The sequence below is a fragment of the Impatiens glandulifera genome, chromosome 1 (assembly GCF_907164915.1).
Source record: "Impatiens glandulifera chromosome 1, dImpGla2.1, whole genome shotgun sequence".
Classification (NCBI taxonomy): Eukaryota; Viridiplantae; Streptophyta; class Magnoliopsida; order Ericales; family Balsaminaceae; genus Impatiens; species Impatiens glandulifera.
In genome coordinates, this window is record NC_061862.1 from 120,472,530 (window position 1) to 120,490,635 (window position 18,106).

Sequence of the window (18,106 nt, forward strand, 5' to 3'; positions counted from 1 at the left end):
GAAAATCTAGCCGTTTATGTCTAGTCATTAATGATTTTGTGATTTTCCAATAGAATAATGGCATGTCTTGTCTAATCACGTCAGGCATGCTTATTGAGAATGACGATTTGTGCTTCCAAGAGTGATCTGATTTTGTTTTGATACGGCACATTAAATGTTTGATCATTTATGATTTTAAAGTTTTAACTTAAGAGAGGAAGGAAATCTGATTCATTGATTGAGGTGTAAAACCAGTAGTACAACAAAATTACCGGTTTTGGAAAAAAGATAAAATAGGACAGAGAAAAGGACAGGCTAGACGTTAGATGACTCAGCCGCTTGATTTCTTCTAGCCTTCACAGCTTCCCATCGGTCGATCATTTCTTGTACTCTTTCCTTGGTGAGCACATGCCTTGGATGGAGAGTTACGAATGGTCCGGAGTGGATGTCCAGACTTGCACAAAAACCGCTCAGCTGAGGAGCGTAGCCGGTTTTGTTGGAGAGAAGCAGCTTCTTAAGGTTGCTGAAAATGATCCAGGACCAGTTAACCGGTGTCCCAACCGTTACAGCGATCATCATCTCGAAGAGCCTTTGAGTGTAGTAGTAACTTTTCTCTCTGCCCAAGACGGACTTTCCCAGAATCTCACAGAGAAGCTGGTACTTATGAGAAAGTTGGCTTTTAGCACCCCAGGGTTTAACCGGGATGTCAGATCCTGAGAACCGGCGACACATCTCTTCCATAGTCACCGGGGAGTATGTTAAGTCGGTTACCCCTTCATTGGGCAAACCGCAGTATACAGCGAAATTCATCTCGCTGAATAAGAACTTTTGACCATAGACTTGTGCAATGATTATATCTCGATGCACTTTTTTTCCGGTTTGGAAGAATTCTTCGACTACTAGGTAGTCAAGAATGAATCTGTTCTCGAGGAAGCTTCTTAGCCCGCTTCTTTCTACGGCTAAGAACATTTCTTTGACTTCGTGATCTTCATATTGGTAGATTGAATTAAAATCTACCAATAGAATATTCTTTGCTAGAGAGTTGGTGTTTATGTTCTTGAGAGAGAGGGTTTAACTCAAGAATGATACTTGTGAATAGTGATCTTGTGAAGTTTTGTGAAGGTTTAAGGGTGGTTTATATAGCCAGGGGTTCGGCTAGATTAATGAGTTTTAAGCATGCTTGATGATGTCATCAGTCATTTAATAGACTTTAACTTGTTGAAGTAACTAATGTTTATTTCCAACATAAAATCTAATTATTACCAAGATAATAATGATGACAAATATCTATTGACAAGATGTGAGTCTCCCTCTCTTGATGATGGACACATGTCGTCATCTCGATTGTGGTAGACTATTTTTATTTATTACAGGCTTCATTTTTCAAAATATGCATGAAAACTCAGCTAGTCATCCCAAGTTAACCGGAGAAGTTCATTCTATCACACCAGAATGCATTTGTACTAAGCGGTTTTCCATGACCGGTTTTAGTAGGATATTTTGTTCCGATTTCTGGAAGGGTGGCCGCTTACAACACACACAACACTTTGGTGATAGTCCGGTTAGAGACTATAACCGTTCTTAGCACTACACAAACTGTCACAGACTCTTGAACCGGATTCAATGGCGGAAATGTCTGTTTCAGGTTGAAGCAACTTATGCGACTTTAGATGATGTTTTAGAAGGAGTCGGTTTTATGGATATGAATAGACTGGTTTTAGGAGTACGATTAATTCGGTTTGAGGTTGCACTAAGTAAGTAAGTAATGAAAGCGAAAGAAAGAACACGAGACAAGGATTTTTATGGATGTTCGGAGCAAACCCTCCTACGTCACCCCTTCTTCTCAGGTTATGAGAAGGATCTCCACTAACTTTTGTAGTTACAACAACACCTCCGGTCGAGCCCAACTTCGCTACTCGTCGGTTACACCAAACTCACTCTTTGATGTAATACAACAACTCAACACAGCACACTATAGAAAACCTCCGGTTTTAGACACACCGGTTTTGGAATATAAGAGTTTATCTCTCTAGAACTTATTGCTTGACTTGTATTGAATGATTTTCTTGCTTTTTCGATTCGCATTAAATGAAGACGCTTCATCTTCCTTTTATAGCTGAGAGGAGCCAACGGTCACTTTCTTCTCTCTCCTTTGGATTGGTTGATCGTTATCACGCCGGTGCAGAAAGATTGCTTGCACGCTTCACCTTCCTCAACACCTTGCAGTCATGCAGGCAGCTCTGATTTGAAGATGACATAGCCGGTTTTCAGATTTGGACACGTGTTGGACATGCACCTCAGGTTGTCAACTTCGAATCAATAAAGCATCATTGCTTTCCTCGCATGCTTTCGATCGGATCTGATCTTCTTTTATTCTTTCAAGACACGTTTCTTTCGTCATGGTGCGTCACTCTTGAAGTTTGAATCTTCCGGTTTTGTGTCTTGTGCAGTATGATCCGGCTGGTATGAAAGCTTTTGTCTTTGCTGACCGGTCGCTTGAGAAAGTAAAAACCGGTTCCTCTGATCTTTAACTTGATCACTTGTGACTAGTTTCTTTGAAGTATAGCAGCAACCGGTTTTGATGCCCCAACCGGTTCATACGTTTTTGATCTGTATCTGCACATGAAAGTTAACAACTGTTTAGTTCGTCTGGCCGGTTTCAAAAATTAACTTACTTAATTTTTCTATCAGAATGTCATACTTCATACTTGACATCTCCAAAAATAGATATAGTCTCAGAATAAAAAAAAAAGCTCAAGGCTTTAATACCAATTGTTGAAAAATATGATATGAATTTGAGACTAATCAAGATAAAGAAGATATGAAGTATCAACAAAGAAAATATGATAAATAACACAAGATTTACGTGGAAACCCAATACAGGAAAACCACGGGAAGAGGAGGAAAAATTCATTATAGTTAAAGTAGAAGAGTACAACATGGGGAGAGAAGAATAATGACAAATATTTTGTGTGGAAATAAAACTCTAATTAAGACCATATATTTATAGGTTACATAACTAGGTCTAGTGGGCTCAATATCATACCGTTAGAATTTTATTTTATATTATGTTATTAACCCGATCAAACTCATTTGGGTCACTATTAACTAAATATTCATTGCAGAATTTGTTAAGTATGTTATTAATTTTATATAAAACATAATTATGTTATAGTACACAAATATTGTTTGTGATTAGCTAACTTCTACAGAGTGTAGCATGTGGAGAAAACTTCAATCATTATAATTTTTTTATAACATCTTTGTGGTGTTAATATTGACAAATATGTTTAATTTGTCCGATATATTAATAATTGGTTCCATAATAATTTCAACGTTTTTAAATATTTTTAATTTGTTGTGCTCGGGACCAATTCAAAATATTGTTATAATTTACTTTTCATTTTTGTCTAGAGTCATCCTAATCTTCTTTTTATTTGGTTCAAAATGACAAAAATATGTTTTAATTTGTTAGATTTGTTAGAGATTTGAATTTATATAATATAAACAAATAAATGAATGTTATATATATTGACTTTAAATTACATAAATATATAAAAAAAATATAATGTTACAAATAAATAAAATGTAGATGAAGAACAAAATTGTCGAATTTGATGATTGATTCGAGACATTTGTTAGACACATTTCCCTTAAAATAATTCAATCGTCTTCTCTTGTATTGGAGGTTATCGCAGATGTATATCTCTCATGGTATAACTAGGGGTGTTTAATATTTGGTCTAAATCGAATATCCGATCGAATTCATATTCACCGAATTCGATTTACATTTTCGGTTTTCGAATCGAATTTTAAACCAATTCGAATTAAAATACGGTTTTTGATTTGGTTTTCGAGTTTAGGTTTCAACTCGAAAACCAAACCGAAAACTGAATTCAATTTTTATTATTTATTTATATTATACATTATATAATTTATTACATATTATATATTAATTATTATGGGTTTCTTACTAGATCCCTGGTATACAACTCAATAATTCAATAAATTCATAATCTCTCATTATTTTCTCTTTTGTAGTTATCCACCTTTCTGACTTTTGTGGTCCTTCCATTTGCTCACATCATCTCTAATTTCAGAATATATAAATTCTTCACATATCTAGCTATTTCACTAGTAATATCACCACTAGTATTTTTATTAACGATAGATTTCATCCTTTCAGTATTTATACCAAAAGATTTATATATCTATCGAAAAATCTTTGGGTAAAACCTTTTTTTTACTAATGATTGTCATCAAGACCTCTCCACCGCCATATATTTTCTTCGTCAACACTATTTTACTTCTGTCGTTCAATTGCCGAATATTGACGATGGGTCAGAAATCTTAGTTTGCATATTTTATACATTTTTTTTATAATTTAAGTAGATTAGATTTCTTTAATAACTTATTTATTTTGTCAAATCTTTTAAGATTTTTTTTTATCTTATGGGTGATGTTCAATATAAGGTCTAAACCGAATATCCGACCGAATTCGAATTTACTAAATTCGAATAAACCGAATTCGAATTTACTAAATTCGAATAAACCGAATTCGAATTTATTCAAATCGGTTCAATTTTTAAATTTGCTTAGAAAAAATAAAATTCGAAGAACCCGAATTGAAAACTCGAATAACCCCAAAAACAAACCAATAAACACCCATAGGTACAACAAATTTAATAATGATTTAGTACTAGAATCACTACACAATGAACTTGAAAAGTACATGAATCATTATCATCAGGTTCAAAAGAAAAATGTAGAGAGAATTATCTCTTCGAATTCTAGGTAGAGGGGAGTAAAATGATATGATGTAAGATTATGTGTATTATATAAGAGAGTAGGGATGTATACCGTTGAAAAGATAAACTATAATAAAAAATTAAATCATTTATTTATTATTGATCCAACGATTGGTTTTGACTACTTCTTCATTGCCCTTTTATTTTTTCTTTATTAGGAAAAAAACGTTACATAAATTAATAGCAATCAATTCATAAAGGTTAGAATGACAATTAAAATCATTAATTTCATTCAATTTGTTAATTGATATTCAAACCATTAAACATATTAATATTATACATTTTGATCAAATTTCACTCAATAATTCATGTTTCAATTTCTTGTGAATTTGATTTTTTTTAGTCATATTATAATTTTCATTCATTAGTGGAATATATATATATATATATATATATATATATATATATATATATATATATATATATATATATATATATATATATATATATATATATATATATATATATATATATATATATATATAATATGATGTTTATAATCAGCAAACAATCACAATAATTTACATAATTGATGCTTTTTCTTAATAATTATTTTCTTTCTCCAAATATATATATATTTATATATATATATACAAAATAATAAAATTATTTCAACAATTTTAAGTGATTTAACGGTTAAAGTGTTCACATTTCATATTTAATACCAAAGCATTCAAATTTAAATTTTAAAAATATATTCTTGACTATAAATATATTTTATCTTATATTTTTTTATTTCCTAATTTTTTTTCTCATTAATTATATATATATATATATATATTCTCACTAATCATATAAAATATATTTTTTTATCAATAATTTATAATATATATATATAGATATATATATTAAATGTAGTTATCTTATATATATATTATTATTTTTCATCATTAATTATATATAAATACATCTTAACTTTTATTATACATTTTTTCATATATATATATATAATTTTTTTTATTAGTATAAATAATTTTTTAATTACTATAAAATATAACTAATTGATAATCAATATAAATACAATATATATATATACACAAAACAATAAAAATTTTCAACAATTTCATGTGGTCTAGTGGTTAAAGTGTTCACATTTCATACTTAATATTAGGGTTTGAATCCCAAAACATTCAAATTTAGATTCATAAGAATGTATTCTTCACTATAATATATGGTGGCGCAACTTGAAAGTGTGAGGTCGTAATTAGTAGATGTGTTGGGTTGTTTGTCGAGTGTGAGCTCAGAATTATTGGTTAATTTGGCAAGTATTTAAAAGAGTGAGGTCACGAGATGGAGGTTGGGTGGTGGGTGGTTTGTCGAGTGCGAGGTCTGAATTAGTGGTGGTTTGTCGAGGGGATAAAGAGGCATATGAAAAAAATGTGAGTCACAAGATTGAGATTAGTGAGTGGTTTGTCGAGGGGATAAAGAGACATATGAAAAAGTGTGAGTCACAAGATGAGGGTCAATTGGGGGTTAATGGTTGAGTCTGACGAGAGATATGTGTCATCAATTGAGGTCGACTAAGATTTGTGGGTAGTTTGCTGAGGGGATAAAAAATGTATACGAAAAAGTGTGAGTCACAATATGATGGTTAATTGAGGTGTTAAATAGGGTGCTGGGGGAATAAATATATGTTAACATTAAGTTTAAGATTAAACTTAGTTTTTACAAACTAAAACCAATTTTAAATTAATTAGATTTGAATAATATTAATTTTATCTAAAATATTTATATATTAATAATATTTTGTATATATTTTTATCCGTGCAAATATACTCGTTTCATGCATAGTTTATAATAAGTACTAGTATAAGAAAATAAAAACTTTAACCAATTAAGACTGTTAACTACATCATATTAGTTTGCACCCTACTATCACGGTATGAAACTCGACTTGTGTTATACTAGGCTAGATCGACACAGATTCTAGCTTATAAGCCTTTTTCGACAATGCAAGATGAACTTAGAGAGAAAAAAGCTTGAGAATAAGAATTGTATTGATAGAATACTTGGTAATTACAATGTATTACATTTGAGGTATTTATAGGATTTTCGACGTACTAATTTAAGAATTGCCTTCCAATTACAAATTAATTACACTAATTTAGGATATCCCTTCTTAACTTAGAATATACCTTGCTTAACTAGAATATCCCTTCTTAAATTAGAATATCCCTTCTTAAACTAGAATATTTCTTTCTTAACTAGAATATCCCTTCATAAATTAGAATAACTCTTCCTTAACTAGAATATTCTTTGGGTTGGACCTACTTAGGAATTGGGCCTCCCCTTAGGCTAGGAAGATTAATGCATAGTGACGCCAATATTTTAATGAGTCTCGACATCCCCTTGAATTGGTCGTGAAACTAATGTGCTGTATCATTCTCCCCCACCTAAATCGTGGACGTACTCGGCTCGACTTTGGACTAATACTCCATGGACACCTTGAGCTTGATAAGCCTCTCCACAATCGCAATCGTCTTTAAGACGTTTTACACCTTGGCTCTCTGCAGCTCTAATTGTGCCCAGGTTTTTAGGCCATTAAAAACGTGAACATCAATTCGAGCATCAATTCTTGGAACTCCTTCACATACTCATTGATGGTCTTATTGTGGGCAAGTTGACTTAGCCGCTTTTGTGCTTCAAAATCGGTGTTCTCTAGGAATAATTAACGCTTAAACTCGGTTTTGAAATCTTCCCATGTTTCCTCCTCAACATACCTCTTTCCATGTCTATTTCACGTGTTCTCCACCATGATAGTGCCATCTCAATCAGGAAGAAAGGGGTCATCTACAACTTGGTGCGATCATCAAGTATGATTGATGCCTGAAAATACCATTCCATGTTCTAAAGGAAGTCATCAACTTCCCTTGCACTACTCGAGCCTTTGAACGGAGTTGGCTTGGGAACATCCATTCGATGAGATGTCACACCACTAAGTTCCCCTCCATTCCACCCTATCTGATCTTCCATCGCATTGAGCCTCCGTAACATTTCCCTTTGGAGGGCGTCGATCATCGCATGAGCTTCTCCTCGGATTGTCTCAAGTAATTCATGTCGTATATCATTAATCTTCCCTCGAAATGATCCCAGCACTTCGTCACGAATGCTACGATTCGAATTATTAATGATCCCCATGACCTCATTCTCCAACTTTTCAATTTTCTCATCCAATACCGTAACTCTATTCGCCACCGCGCTAAACACTTCAAGAGCTTCTTGGTGCTCGCTCATGCCTTCTTCAAGTCGGGTCACCCGCTTCTATGGAAGCACCTCTCTCGATGGACTTATCCCTCTTGGAACCCTTCTCCTTATGTTGGCCGGTCGGAACCTTAATGACGGTAGTACCTGAATCCATCTCTTACAACTTGAATAAAAAAGGCACAACTTTGCGCTGATATCACTTGTCACGGGATAAAATTCGACCCGTGTGGCACTAGGCTAGATCGACACATATTCTAGCTAATAAGCATTTTTAGACAATGCAATATGAACTTAGAGAGAGAAAGAGAGCTTGAGAATAAGAATTGTATTGATAGAATACTTGATAATTATAATGTAATACATTTGAGGTATTTATATGACTTATGACGTACTAATTTAATAATTGTCTTCCAATTACACTAATTTAGGATATGCATTCTTAACCTATAATATTCTTTCCTTAACTAGAATATCCCTTCTTAAATTAGAATATCTCTACTTAAACTAGAATATCTCTTACTTAACTAGAATATCCTTTCTTAACTATAATATTCTTTGGGTTGGCCTACCTAGGCAATTGGGTCTCCCCTTGGGCTAGGAAGATTATAGAACTGTGAGGCCAAAACTTTAATGAGCTTCGACATCCCCTTGAATGGGCGTGACACTAATGAGTCGTAACACTATGCATGAAAATGCTACTTTCCCTCTCCAATTTGTTTCACACAAAAGTTCAAATAATATATCTTCTTGGTTTTTGTAATGAAATAAATGAGAAAATAAATTAATTAAGATTGAAAGAAAAAGAATGTATAGAATTTATTTAGCGAATTTAATAAAAGAAAAAACCATCTTATTTATATCTTGATCTGTTATTAGCAATTGAAATGGTTAACTATGAAGAGCATTAACAAAAAAAATGATCTCTCTATTTGTGATGAAGGATCGAGATGGTTAGGTGTGAAGAGCGTTAACCAAAATTTGTTTATATCTCAGTTTATAAAGAGGGATCGTGACGGTTAAATATGAGAAGTGTTTTACATAAACATTTATATATCTTAATTTTTGAAAAAACAATCCAAATGGTTAAATGCGATGAGCGTGAATTAAAACATGTTTATATCTTGATCGGTGAAAAACGCAATCAAATGGTTAAGTGTGAATACCATTAACCTTTTTTATTTTATATTCTGATTTGTGAGAAGTGATCGAGATGGTTAAGTGTGAAAAATATTTTTAAAAAATTGTTTATACATTGATTTGCAATCAATAATGGAGATGGTTAAATGAAAAAACGTTAATAAAATTGTGTATATCTTGATTTGTGAGAAGTAGTCGTGGGATGGATAAGTGTGGAGCGATATCCAAAAAAGAATATATATCAGTTTATGCAGAGAGATTGGGATGATTATAAGTGTAAAAATTGTTACAAAATTTTGAATGTATCTTAGATTTTTAAAGAGTTTGGTGTGAAAAATAAGAACCAAAATTTATAATTAAAATAATTCTCAATAATTATTTTTTTCCCGACATCTTAACATTATCCGACCACACATTTAAATATTTATTATTATATTTTCCTCAATTAATTTATCAATTTCCATGGATGAATACAATGAATAGGTGAGAGCATATCCAATGGACATTCTTTTGTTTCAAGTTAACCATCATTAGAATTTTTAAAATAATTCTATTAATTCAATTAATAAAAGAAAATTAAAATATAATTAATAAAATTAAATCAAATTCACATTAAATTCAAATATGAATTAAAAGGTGAAATTTGATACAAATGTATAATTTGAATTAATTAATTTAAATTAATTAATTTAAAATGTCTTTATAATTAATTAAAAAAACATTGTTAATTTTTAGTGTAACTTATCTAAGTTTATTAGTATAATTATTTTAATAATTTAATATTATTATTAATAATTAAAAAATCGTATAATGTTTATTACAAAATAAATGTCTTAATTCATTAAGAAGAAATATTAAGGTAAATAAAGAGTCAAATAATGTCTACCGTTGAATCAATTGATTATTTTAGTTAACAATTTATTTTTAAAAACAAAATAAATAACATTTTATCACACACCATCATCTTAGGTACAATATCATATCTTCTTATATTTTCTCACAATAAAATTCTAAGAGTTCTTTCTTCTAGAATTTCAAAAGTTCTCTCCTTATTTTTTTTAGTGTTTTTCGAATTCTTCCTCATCGTATATCCGTTGAAATTCGGAGATCAATTCAGGTACTTTGTCAAATTCGATGCGCAGTAATTTCAGTACTGAAACACTAATAGATTCGTTAAACCTTGATATACAGCCATTTGTCATATACTCTATCACAAGGGGAAAAGATGAAATTATATTATTAAGGGAAATGTGTTAAGCATATGTTTTGAATATACTCTCAAATTGATGATTTTGTTCTTTATATATTCTAATTTATTTAATTTATTTGCAACATCAGTTTATATATATTTTCTATTAATTTACACACGAAAATTAACAATAACCACCACAAGTATGGACGAATCTAGAAATTAGAATTATGGTAGGTTATTATTTTTAAGAGGGTGAAATATGTAATCAGTTTAATGTTATTATTTATGTTAATTATTTTAGAAAATTAGTGATTATTGTTTTTGAGAAACGATTAAAACCATTTCATTAAAATTCTAAAAGTGGGAGGGTCAAGAATCAAAGATAGAAAAACCCTAGTTATGATTAAAAGATGACAATCAAACGACCTTAAAGAAACTGATTAGTAGCAATCAAACATTTTTTTTTTTGGGAAAAACGACTTAGCGTCATTTCATTAAAAATTCCCAAAAACGGGAAAAAAAACCACGAGTTTAAGAGATCATTCTAGACAGGCCTAGAATGATTTTGAAGTCGTAACATTCTGAATAAAAGATAAAAAGCTAAAAACGTAAATGAATTATTTGTTTACAATGCTTTCAATTCTAGTGAGTTTAAAAAACGGTAAATTCCAGTTCCTGCAGATATTCCAGTTCTGCTCCGTGCTTGGAATTCTTGTCCACGTTCCCGCGAGGGCGCTGCAATCCAATACAATATCTTTCCATAACTCGTCAATGCTCTTGCGGGTTCTGTCATATACCCTTGCATTCCGTTCTTGCCAAATGTTATACACCACTGCTCCAAAGCCACACTTGAACACGCTTGTTGCAAATCTATTTCCCTTGGCTTTGAGTAGTGCTGCTTCTTTGATTTCATTCCATTCGCTCGGGAAACTGGTCAGCTCCAGGCTTTTATAGTATCTGTCCCAAAGCTCCGAAGCAATACAACAGCTCCCGAATAGGTGATCTATGGTTTCTTCATTTCCTATGCATAGAAGACAGCTCGCGTCCGGGATGCTCATATACTTACTGATACGATCACGAGTGCTGAGTCTTTCCTAGAAGGCGAGCCATAGAATGAACTGGTGTCGAGGGATAATCTTCGTTGACCATACAAGTGGAGCCCATTCTACTTTCTGCGTTTTTTCCCGGATTACCTCCCATATTTTCTTCAATACCAGCTTCCCATTGTCCTCAGCTTTCCATTCATGAATATTCGGTCTGTCCTGTAGTTGTATGTTACTTATATGATCAAGTATCCTCTTTCCTTCTGGAATTCTTTTCAAGAGCAAGTTCCAATTCCCGTCTTTAATGTCTCTGATTTTCGCTTTTGCGCAGTCCCTTCTGATACGAGTATTTTGAAACTCCTCCTTGTCGATGATAGCCTGTTTTTCAAACCAAGGGTCATGCCAGAATAGAGTGCCTTTCCTGTACCCTAGTCGGATTTCATAAAGATCTGCAATATCGCTTCTTAGTTTAAGAATCTTTTTTAGAGACCAGCTCATACCTTCGTGAATTTTGCAGGTCCAGATGCTGGTTTCGTGTTTCATAAACCTCGTATGCACCCATTTGATCCATAGTGACTCCTGATTGCGCTCCAAAGCCCACAGATGCTTGAAGGTTAGAGCCTTGTTCCACTCGATACAGTTCTTCAAGTCGATGCCTCCCTCGTCCTTCGGTTTGCAGAGAGCGGTCCATTTGACTTTCTTTCCTCCTCTTCCAATACTACCCCAAATAAAGTTTCTCATCAGCGTGTCGAGTTCCTTCATTACCTTCTTCGGAATGACCATTTTCTGCGTCCAATATCCAACTATGCCCATAACCACGGTTTTGATAAGTTCGATCCTCCCTGCATAACAAAGTTTTTTTGCTGCCCAGCCAGATATCGTGTTTTTTACCTTTTCAATCAGCGGCTTGCAGTGTGAGATCTCGATCTGTTTCGCAGTTAACGGAATTCCTAAGTACCTTATTGGAAAGATTTCTTCCTTGATGCCCATGATGTTGAAGATGTCCTGCTTTGTTTCGTCCTTCACGCCTCCATAAAATGCCACACTTTTGCTTTCATTAATAGTTAAACTTGTTACCTCAGAAAAAAAACGTTAGTGCAGCCCTAATAGTTTTAATGGAATCAACGTCTGCGTGCGCTAGAATGAACAAATCGTCAGCAAAGCATAAATGTGTTACCTCCTCTACCTCACAGAATGGGTGAAAGATGTATGGACGATTCTTTCGGAACATCGCGAAGATGCTCTCAAAGATCGCTATGATAGCTACGAAAAGGTAAGAAGAGAGGGGGTCCCCTTGCCTTACCCCGTTTTCACCCTTGAAATAGCCTCTGTGGACTCCATTGACGCTAACAACAAAGCAGGATGATGAAACGCATTGCATAATCCAATCGATAAAAATCATAGGAAAAGCAGAAAGAACCAGAAAGTCTCGAATGGCTTCCCATCTAACAGAGTCGAAAGCTTTCTTGATATCTATTTTGAAAGCCACTCTCGGAGATATTTTCTTTTTCCCGTAGCCTTTTAATAGGCTCTGCATGAGAAGCATATTATGAGAGATTGTCCTACCGGGGATGAATGCAGATTGATTAAGATTTATTATTTTTCCTATTACATTTTTAAAACGTTTAGAAATTATTTTTGAAATTATTTTATAAATCACATTGCAACAGGAAATTGGTCTGAAATCTTGTACTTTCTCAGGTACCGCAGTTTTGGGAATCAAGGTTAGGACCGCTGTATTCCATTGCTTTAACATCTTCCTATTTTTGAAAAACTCCAGAACCCCATCACTAACATCTTTACCCACAACCGACCAATTATCTTTGAAGAACTGTGCATTAAACCCATCAGGACCCGGGTTTTTATTCCCATCAATACTAAACAGAGCTTCTTTAACCTCAACTCGCGATTATCTTCTGCAGAGATTTTCCTATCAATAATTTGATACAAGGTATTCAGGTGACTTTGATGCTGCTTTCTTGTACCTATAAGTTGTTTATAGAAATCAATAGCCAGATCTTGGACACCCTTTTGACCCTGAACATATTCACCATCATCATTCTTCAGCCTGTACACATTGTTTCTCATGTTTCTAGCCTTGCATTTTCTGTAGAAGAAAGCTGTGTTTTTGTCACCCAACGAAAGCCAGCTCTGTCTTGATTTCTGTCTAACAAAATTCTCTTCAAGCAGACTCAGTTTCCTGAAGTTTGCAAGCGCATATCTTTCTGTTTCATTGAGTTGTTCATCACTATCATCCCTTAATAACTTTTTCTGAACCTCTTCCAGTTCTTCTCTAGCAGCCAGAACTCTATTGGAGATATTGCTGAACTTCTTCTTGCCAAAGATTTGGAGATGATTCTTTAGGAGCTTAAGCTTCTCAGAAACCCTGTATATGTTGGAACCTTTGACATCTGTTGACCATACGCTTTCGAGAATACCCTTGAATTTATCATTATCCATCCAGAAATTGAAAAATTTAAAGGGCCTTTTCAACCTTTCTTCCTTTTCCCAGAACAATTTAATCGGGCAGTGATCAGATATACCCGGATTCAAAACATGAAGTTGACTTCTCGGAAATTGGTTAATCCAGCTCTCATTTACCAGACATCTGTCAATTCTACTTTTTCTAATTTTCTCATTCCCTCTCGTAGAAGACCAAGTGAAGAAGTTCCCAGATTTGGTAGGCTCGATACAACTCATATCTCTGATGCAGTCATTAAAGTCAATCATATCCCGAGTAATTTCAGATTCTGGGCTACGATCAGATTCGTTTCTGGTTACGTTGTAATCACCGAGGACAGCCCATGATTTATCAATACCGATCCAGTTTCTAAGACAATTCTAGAGGAGTCTTATGTCAGTGCTTGAGTTGCTACCATAGACAATAGCAAGATTACACACGATTCTTGTGATTCTGTTTTTTGACCTCCACCGGGATTGCTTGATCATTCGAAAAGAGAGTCATCACCTCAACAACTTTGTTATCCCAAATAACCCAGATTCTGCCCGTTTTGTCATTTGAGTTGTGAATGATTTCCCAGCTACTATCAATACACAGTTTGCTAACCTTCTCAATGTTCCGACTTTTGACTTTTGTCTCAAGAATACCCATAATAGTGATCTTCTAATTTTCAATGATCCTTCTGATTGCTTTACATTTTAGAGGGTCATTGAGTCCCCTTATGTTCCATGTCACTATATTCATGAATGAATATAACTGTTGGGTTCCTGACTTTCCAGACTGTCCTGGACCTCTTCATCAGAGAAATCATAAGCATCACTTGCCTCACTATCCTCAATGGCTACAGTTTGATTACATGGAATACTATTGTCATTGAGTGAGAGTTGCCTCATGTATATCTCATCTTCTCCCGTGATAGATTTAGTAGCTTCTGAATCCAGGATCTTTCTGCTTTGTCTTCGATTTTCATCTTGTTCTGCTTTAGTAGGTCTTTTCTGACTTTGAACCTCTTCACTACTGGATTCATGTTTGTTATCGGTTTTAATTTTCCCTACTTCAGAACTAAGGCTCACTGCAATATTCAAGACCAAATTGTCTTCTTCTACACTTGATCTTTTGATTTCACAAAACTCTAGATTTCTTAGTCCATTCTCAAGAGCTTCTTTATTACTTATTCCAAGATTCTCATGTTCATCATCTCGAAAAGTGGCTCTGAGCTCAAGGATCAGGTCATTTCGAATTTTGTTTTTTCGGTTCCTGCTTGCATTCCTAGAACTGTGAAGAGTAGACTCACGACCTATTGGAGTGCCTTCAGATCCAATTTTTCTTGTTTCATATGGGCCAAGTATTCCCCGTCCCATAGATCTTTGAATTTCAAAAACTTTAGAACTAGGACATGTAGTTACATCAAGACCAGTTCTTTGATCAGTATTGGGATCGGTGGAGTTAGGACCAACAATAGTATCATCCACAATAATAGGACTTGTGCCAATATCAGGACCAATATAGTCGGGATCAGTAATGGTTGCACATTTTTCATTAGGACCGGTAACTTGAGTAGTTTCATGATCAACAAGTCCAAGACCAGGCTTAATATGGTCAATATGGCTAGGAACAGTAGCTTTATGAGAAGCTTTAGGATCGGTGTGTCTATGTCCAGCTTTATCAGGACCGATACCCTGACAAGGACTGACATTTTGAACAGGACTTATTCTTGAGAAAACAGAATCCCTAGGACCGGTGCCCTGAACATGACCAATATGATCAACGTTAGTAGGGTCAGCTTGTACCCTTACCCACTTCATTTTTTTTCCTATCTTCTTCCTTACCCTTATCTGTTCTTGCTTTTGACTGCCCATCTTATCATCCTCAATGTGTTCATTGCTGTTAAGTTCAGACCTGTTCACATTTCTCTCAACCTGAGCCTGGTTAGAGTCATTGATATCGCTTACTTGAGTGTTGTTATTGGTCTTCGATTTTAGATTATTATTGACTGGACATTTATTCGTAGCGTGTGTGAAAGTGCTACACCATATGCATCGATTTGGTTTCCATTCGTATTGTACTCCAATGTCAAATAAATTTCCCAGTCTATCTTTAAGTTCAAGCTTGATTGGAAGAGAGCTATTTGGATGGATTTCGACACTAACTCTGGCCACAGATGCACGCTCGTAGCCTTCCATTGCTGGGTCAAACATAAGTGGTTTGCCTATAATGCTTGAAATATAGGCAAGACCCATCGGGTTGCACATGTGTGGTGGAACATTCTTGAGATTCACCCAGATTTTTTCAAGTTCAGGCGGTCTATGATTAGTATTAAGTTCTTCGCTCCACTTGTACAAATTGAATCTTTTTCCCCTGATAAAAGTATATTCGCTCTCTATGATCGACTTTATTTCACTTCCATTCCTGAATGATAGAAAGTAGAATCCGTGATCATTGATTGTGATCCTCTCTAGACCAGAGGATTCCCACTAACCCATCAACGTTCTTTTAACTTCGGCAAATGGTGCCTTCATGTTTCCCATAAAATGATCAACTATGACAAACTCCCATGCTTTGAAACATTTTTCTTCAATTTCTGGTGGGAGCTCAAACCGGTGCGGATGATCAAGTGTAATTACCTTTGGGAATAAAGTGTCTATCTGGAATTTTCCCTTTTCTGGATCGCTCATGGCATTTCCATTCCACACCTTTCCTTCTTGCCAGGTTTTGTTTGGATTGCCCATGATTGTGTACACCTTTGTTTTATTACATTTCGAAATTTCCTTCATGGCGTCAACCGTCCACTTGATCACTTCATCATATTGGTCTTTGTTGAAGAGATTCCAATTCTTTAGATAGTGACGGTTGAACTGAGCATTCAACTGATCATTTCTTTCTTGGAGAATCGTAATCTCTTGTTTATTAATTTGGAAAAATAGCTTCTTCATCTAGTTTCTCAGTCCTACCAAATTTGTTATTTCGTTTTTCCTCATTGACCACGTTGGACCAGTAATAGGATCCTTGTTTTCAGCCTGAGTATTTTCTTTGCCAAGAATTGCAGCAGTAGGAGGAGCTGAGGAGATGACTGTTTCAGGGATGCTATCTTTCCTGACTTGTTTGTTCTTTTCGGCCCATCTAACCCTTATATTTCCCACAAAACCGTTGCCTTCAATTATTCCGATCTTCTTTAGAATATCCCCTTTAGTGTTCTTCTCTTGTGTATCAGTTTTCCTCTTTTGAATGCTATCAATTGGCATTTCAGGATCCAGATTAACGAGTGGAGAAAACGCACTCAGGTTCAATATCTCAGGGTTAGCCTCCGGTATCACAGTTTCCTTGGGATTTACTTCAGCATTCTTCTTAGGACTTGAGTTATTTGCCTTCATGTTTTTCCTTTCTTTGATTTTCGATCCATTTTTACCCTTCTTAGCTGTTTTAGAATTATTCGATCCGGTTTCTTGATCGATCTTTTCAATTTCAGCACTTGTTTTGGAAGAATTATGCCTTTTTTCTTTTGGTTTGATCTTTGTTGCCGATATCTTCTTCATGGACTTATGATATTCGAGGTCGCATATTATTGTTTCATCATAGTCAGTGCTATCGTCTGATTCCAAATCAACATCTATGCTTTGGTTCTTTTGATTCGACCAGTGGCTCATAGCTTTGTTAGTAGATTTATTATCTTGGCGATTAGGACCGGTAGAAGGTGGATATGTGATGTCAGGACCGGCATTTAAAAAGATAGGACCGGCATTAGAAGAGCTAGGACTGACATTAGAAGAGCTAGGACTGGCATTAGAAGATTTAGGACCAACATTTGAAGAGCTATGACCGGCGTTTGAAGAGCTAGGACCGGCATTTGAAGAGCTAGGACCGGCATTTGAAGAGATATGACCAATGCCATGAGTAGTTTTAGTGTGTCCAGGACCGGCGTGTTCAGGATCAATGACTTGAATATTCATGTTATCCACCCTTGTTAGACCCAACTTTTTTGCAACCAATTTATCTTTTTCCGACCCAGCCAAGCGAAAACCGTTGGCTAACCCCATATTAGACCCGGCCAAGCGAAAACCGTTGGCTAACCCCTCATTAGACCCGGCCAAGCGAAAACTGTTGGCTAATTCTTCCAGTTTCATACATTCTTCACCTCTTATACCTTGACTTATATTCTGACCCAACTTATTTGTAGCTTCCATGAGATCCATACACAGACCCAGATTGTCATTCATGATGTCATCAATCAACGAATCAATATAATTTCCAGCTAAGCTTTCACCATTGGCTATACCAATCAAGT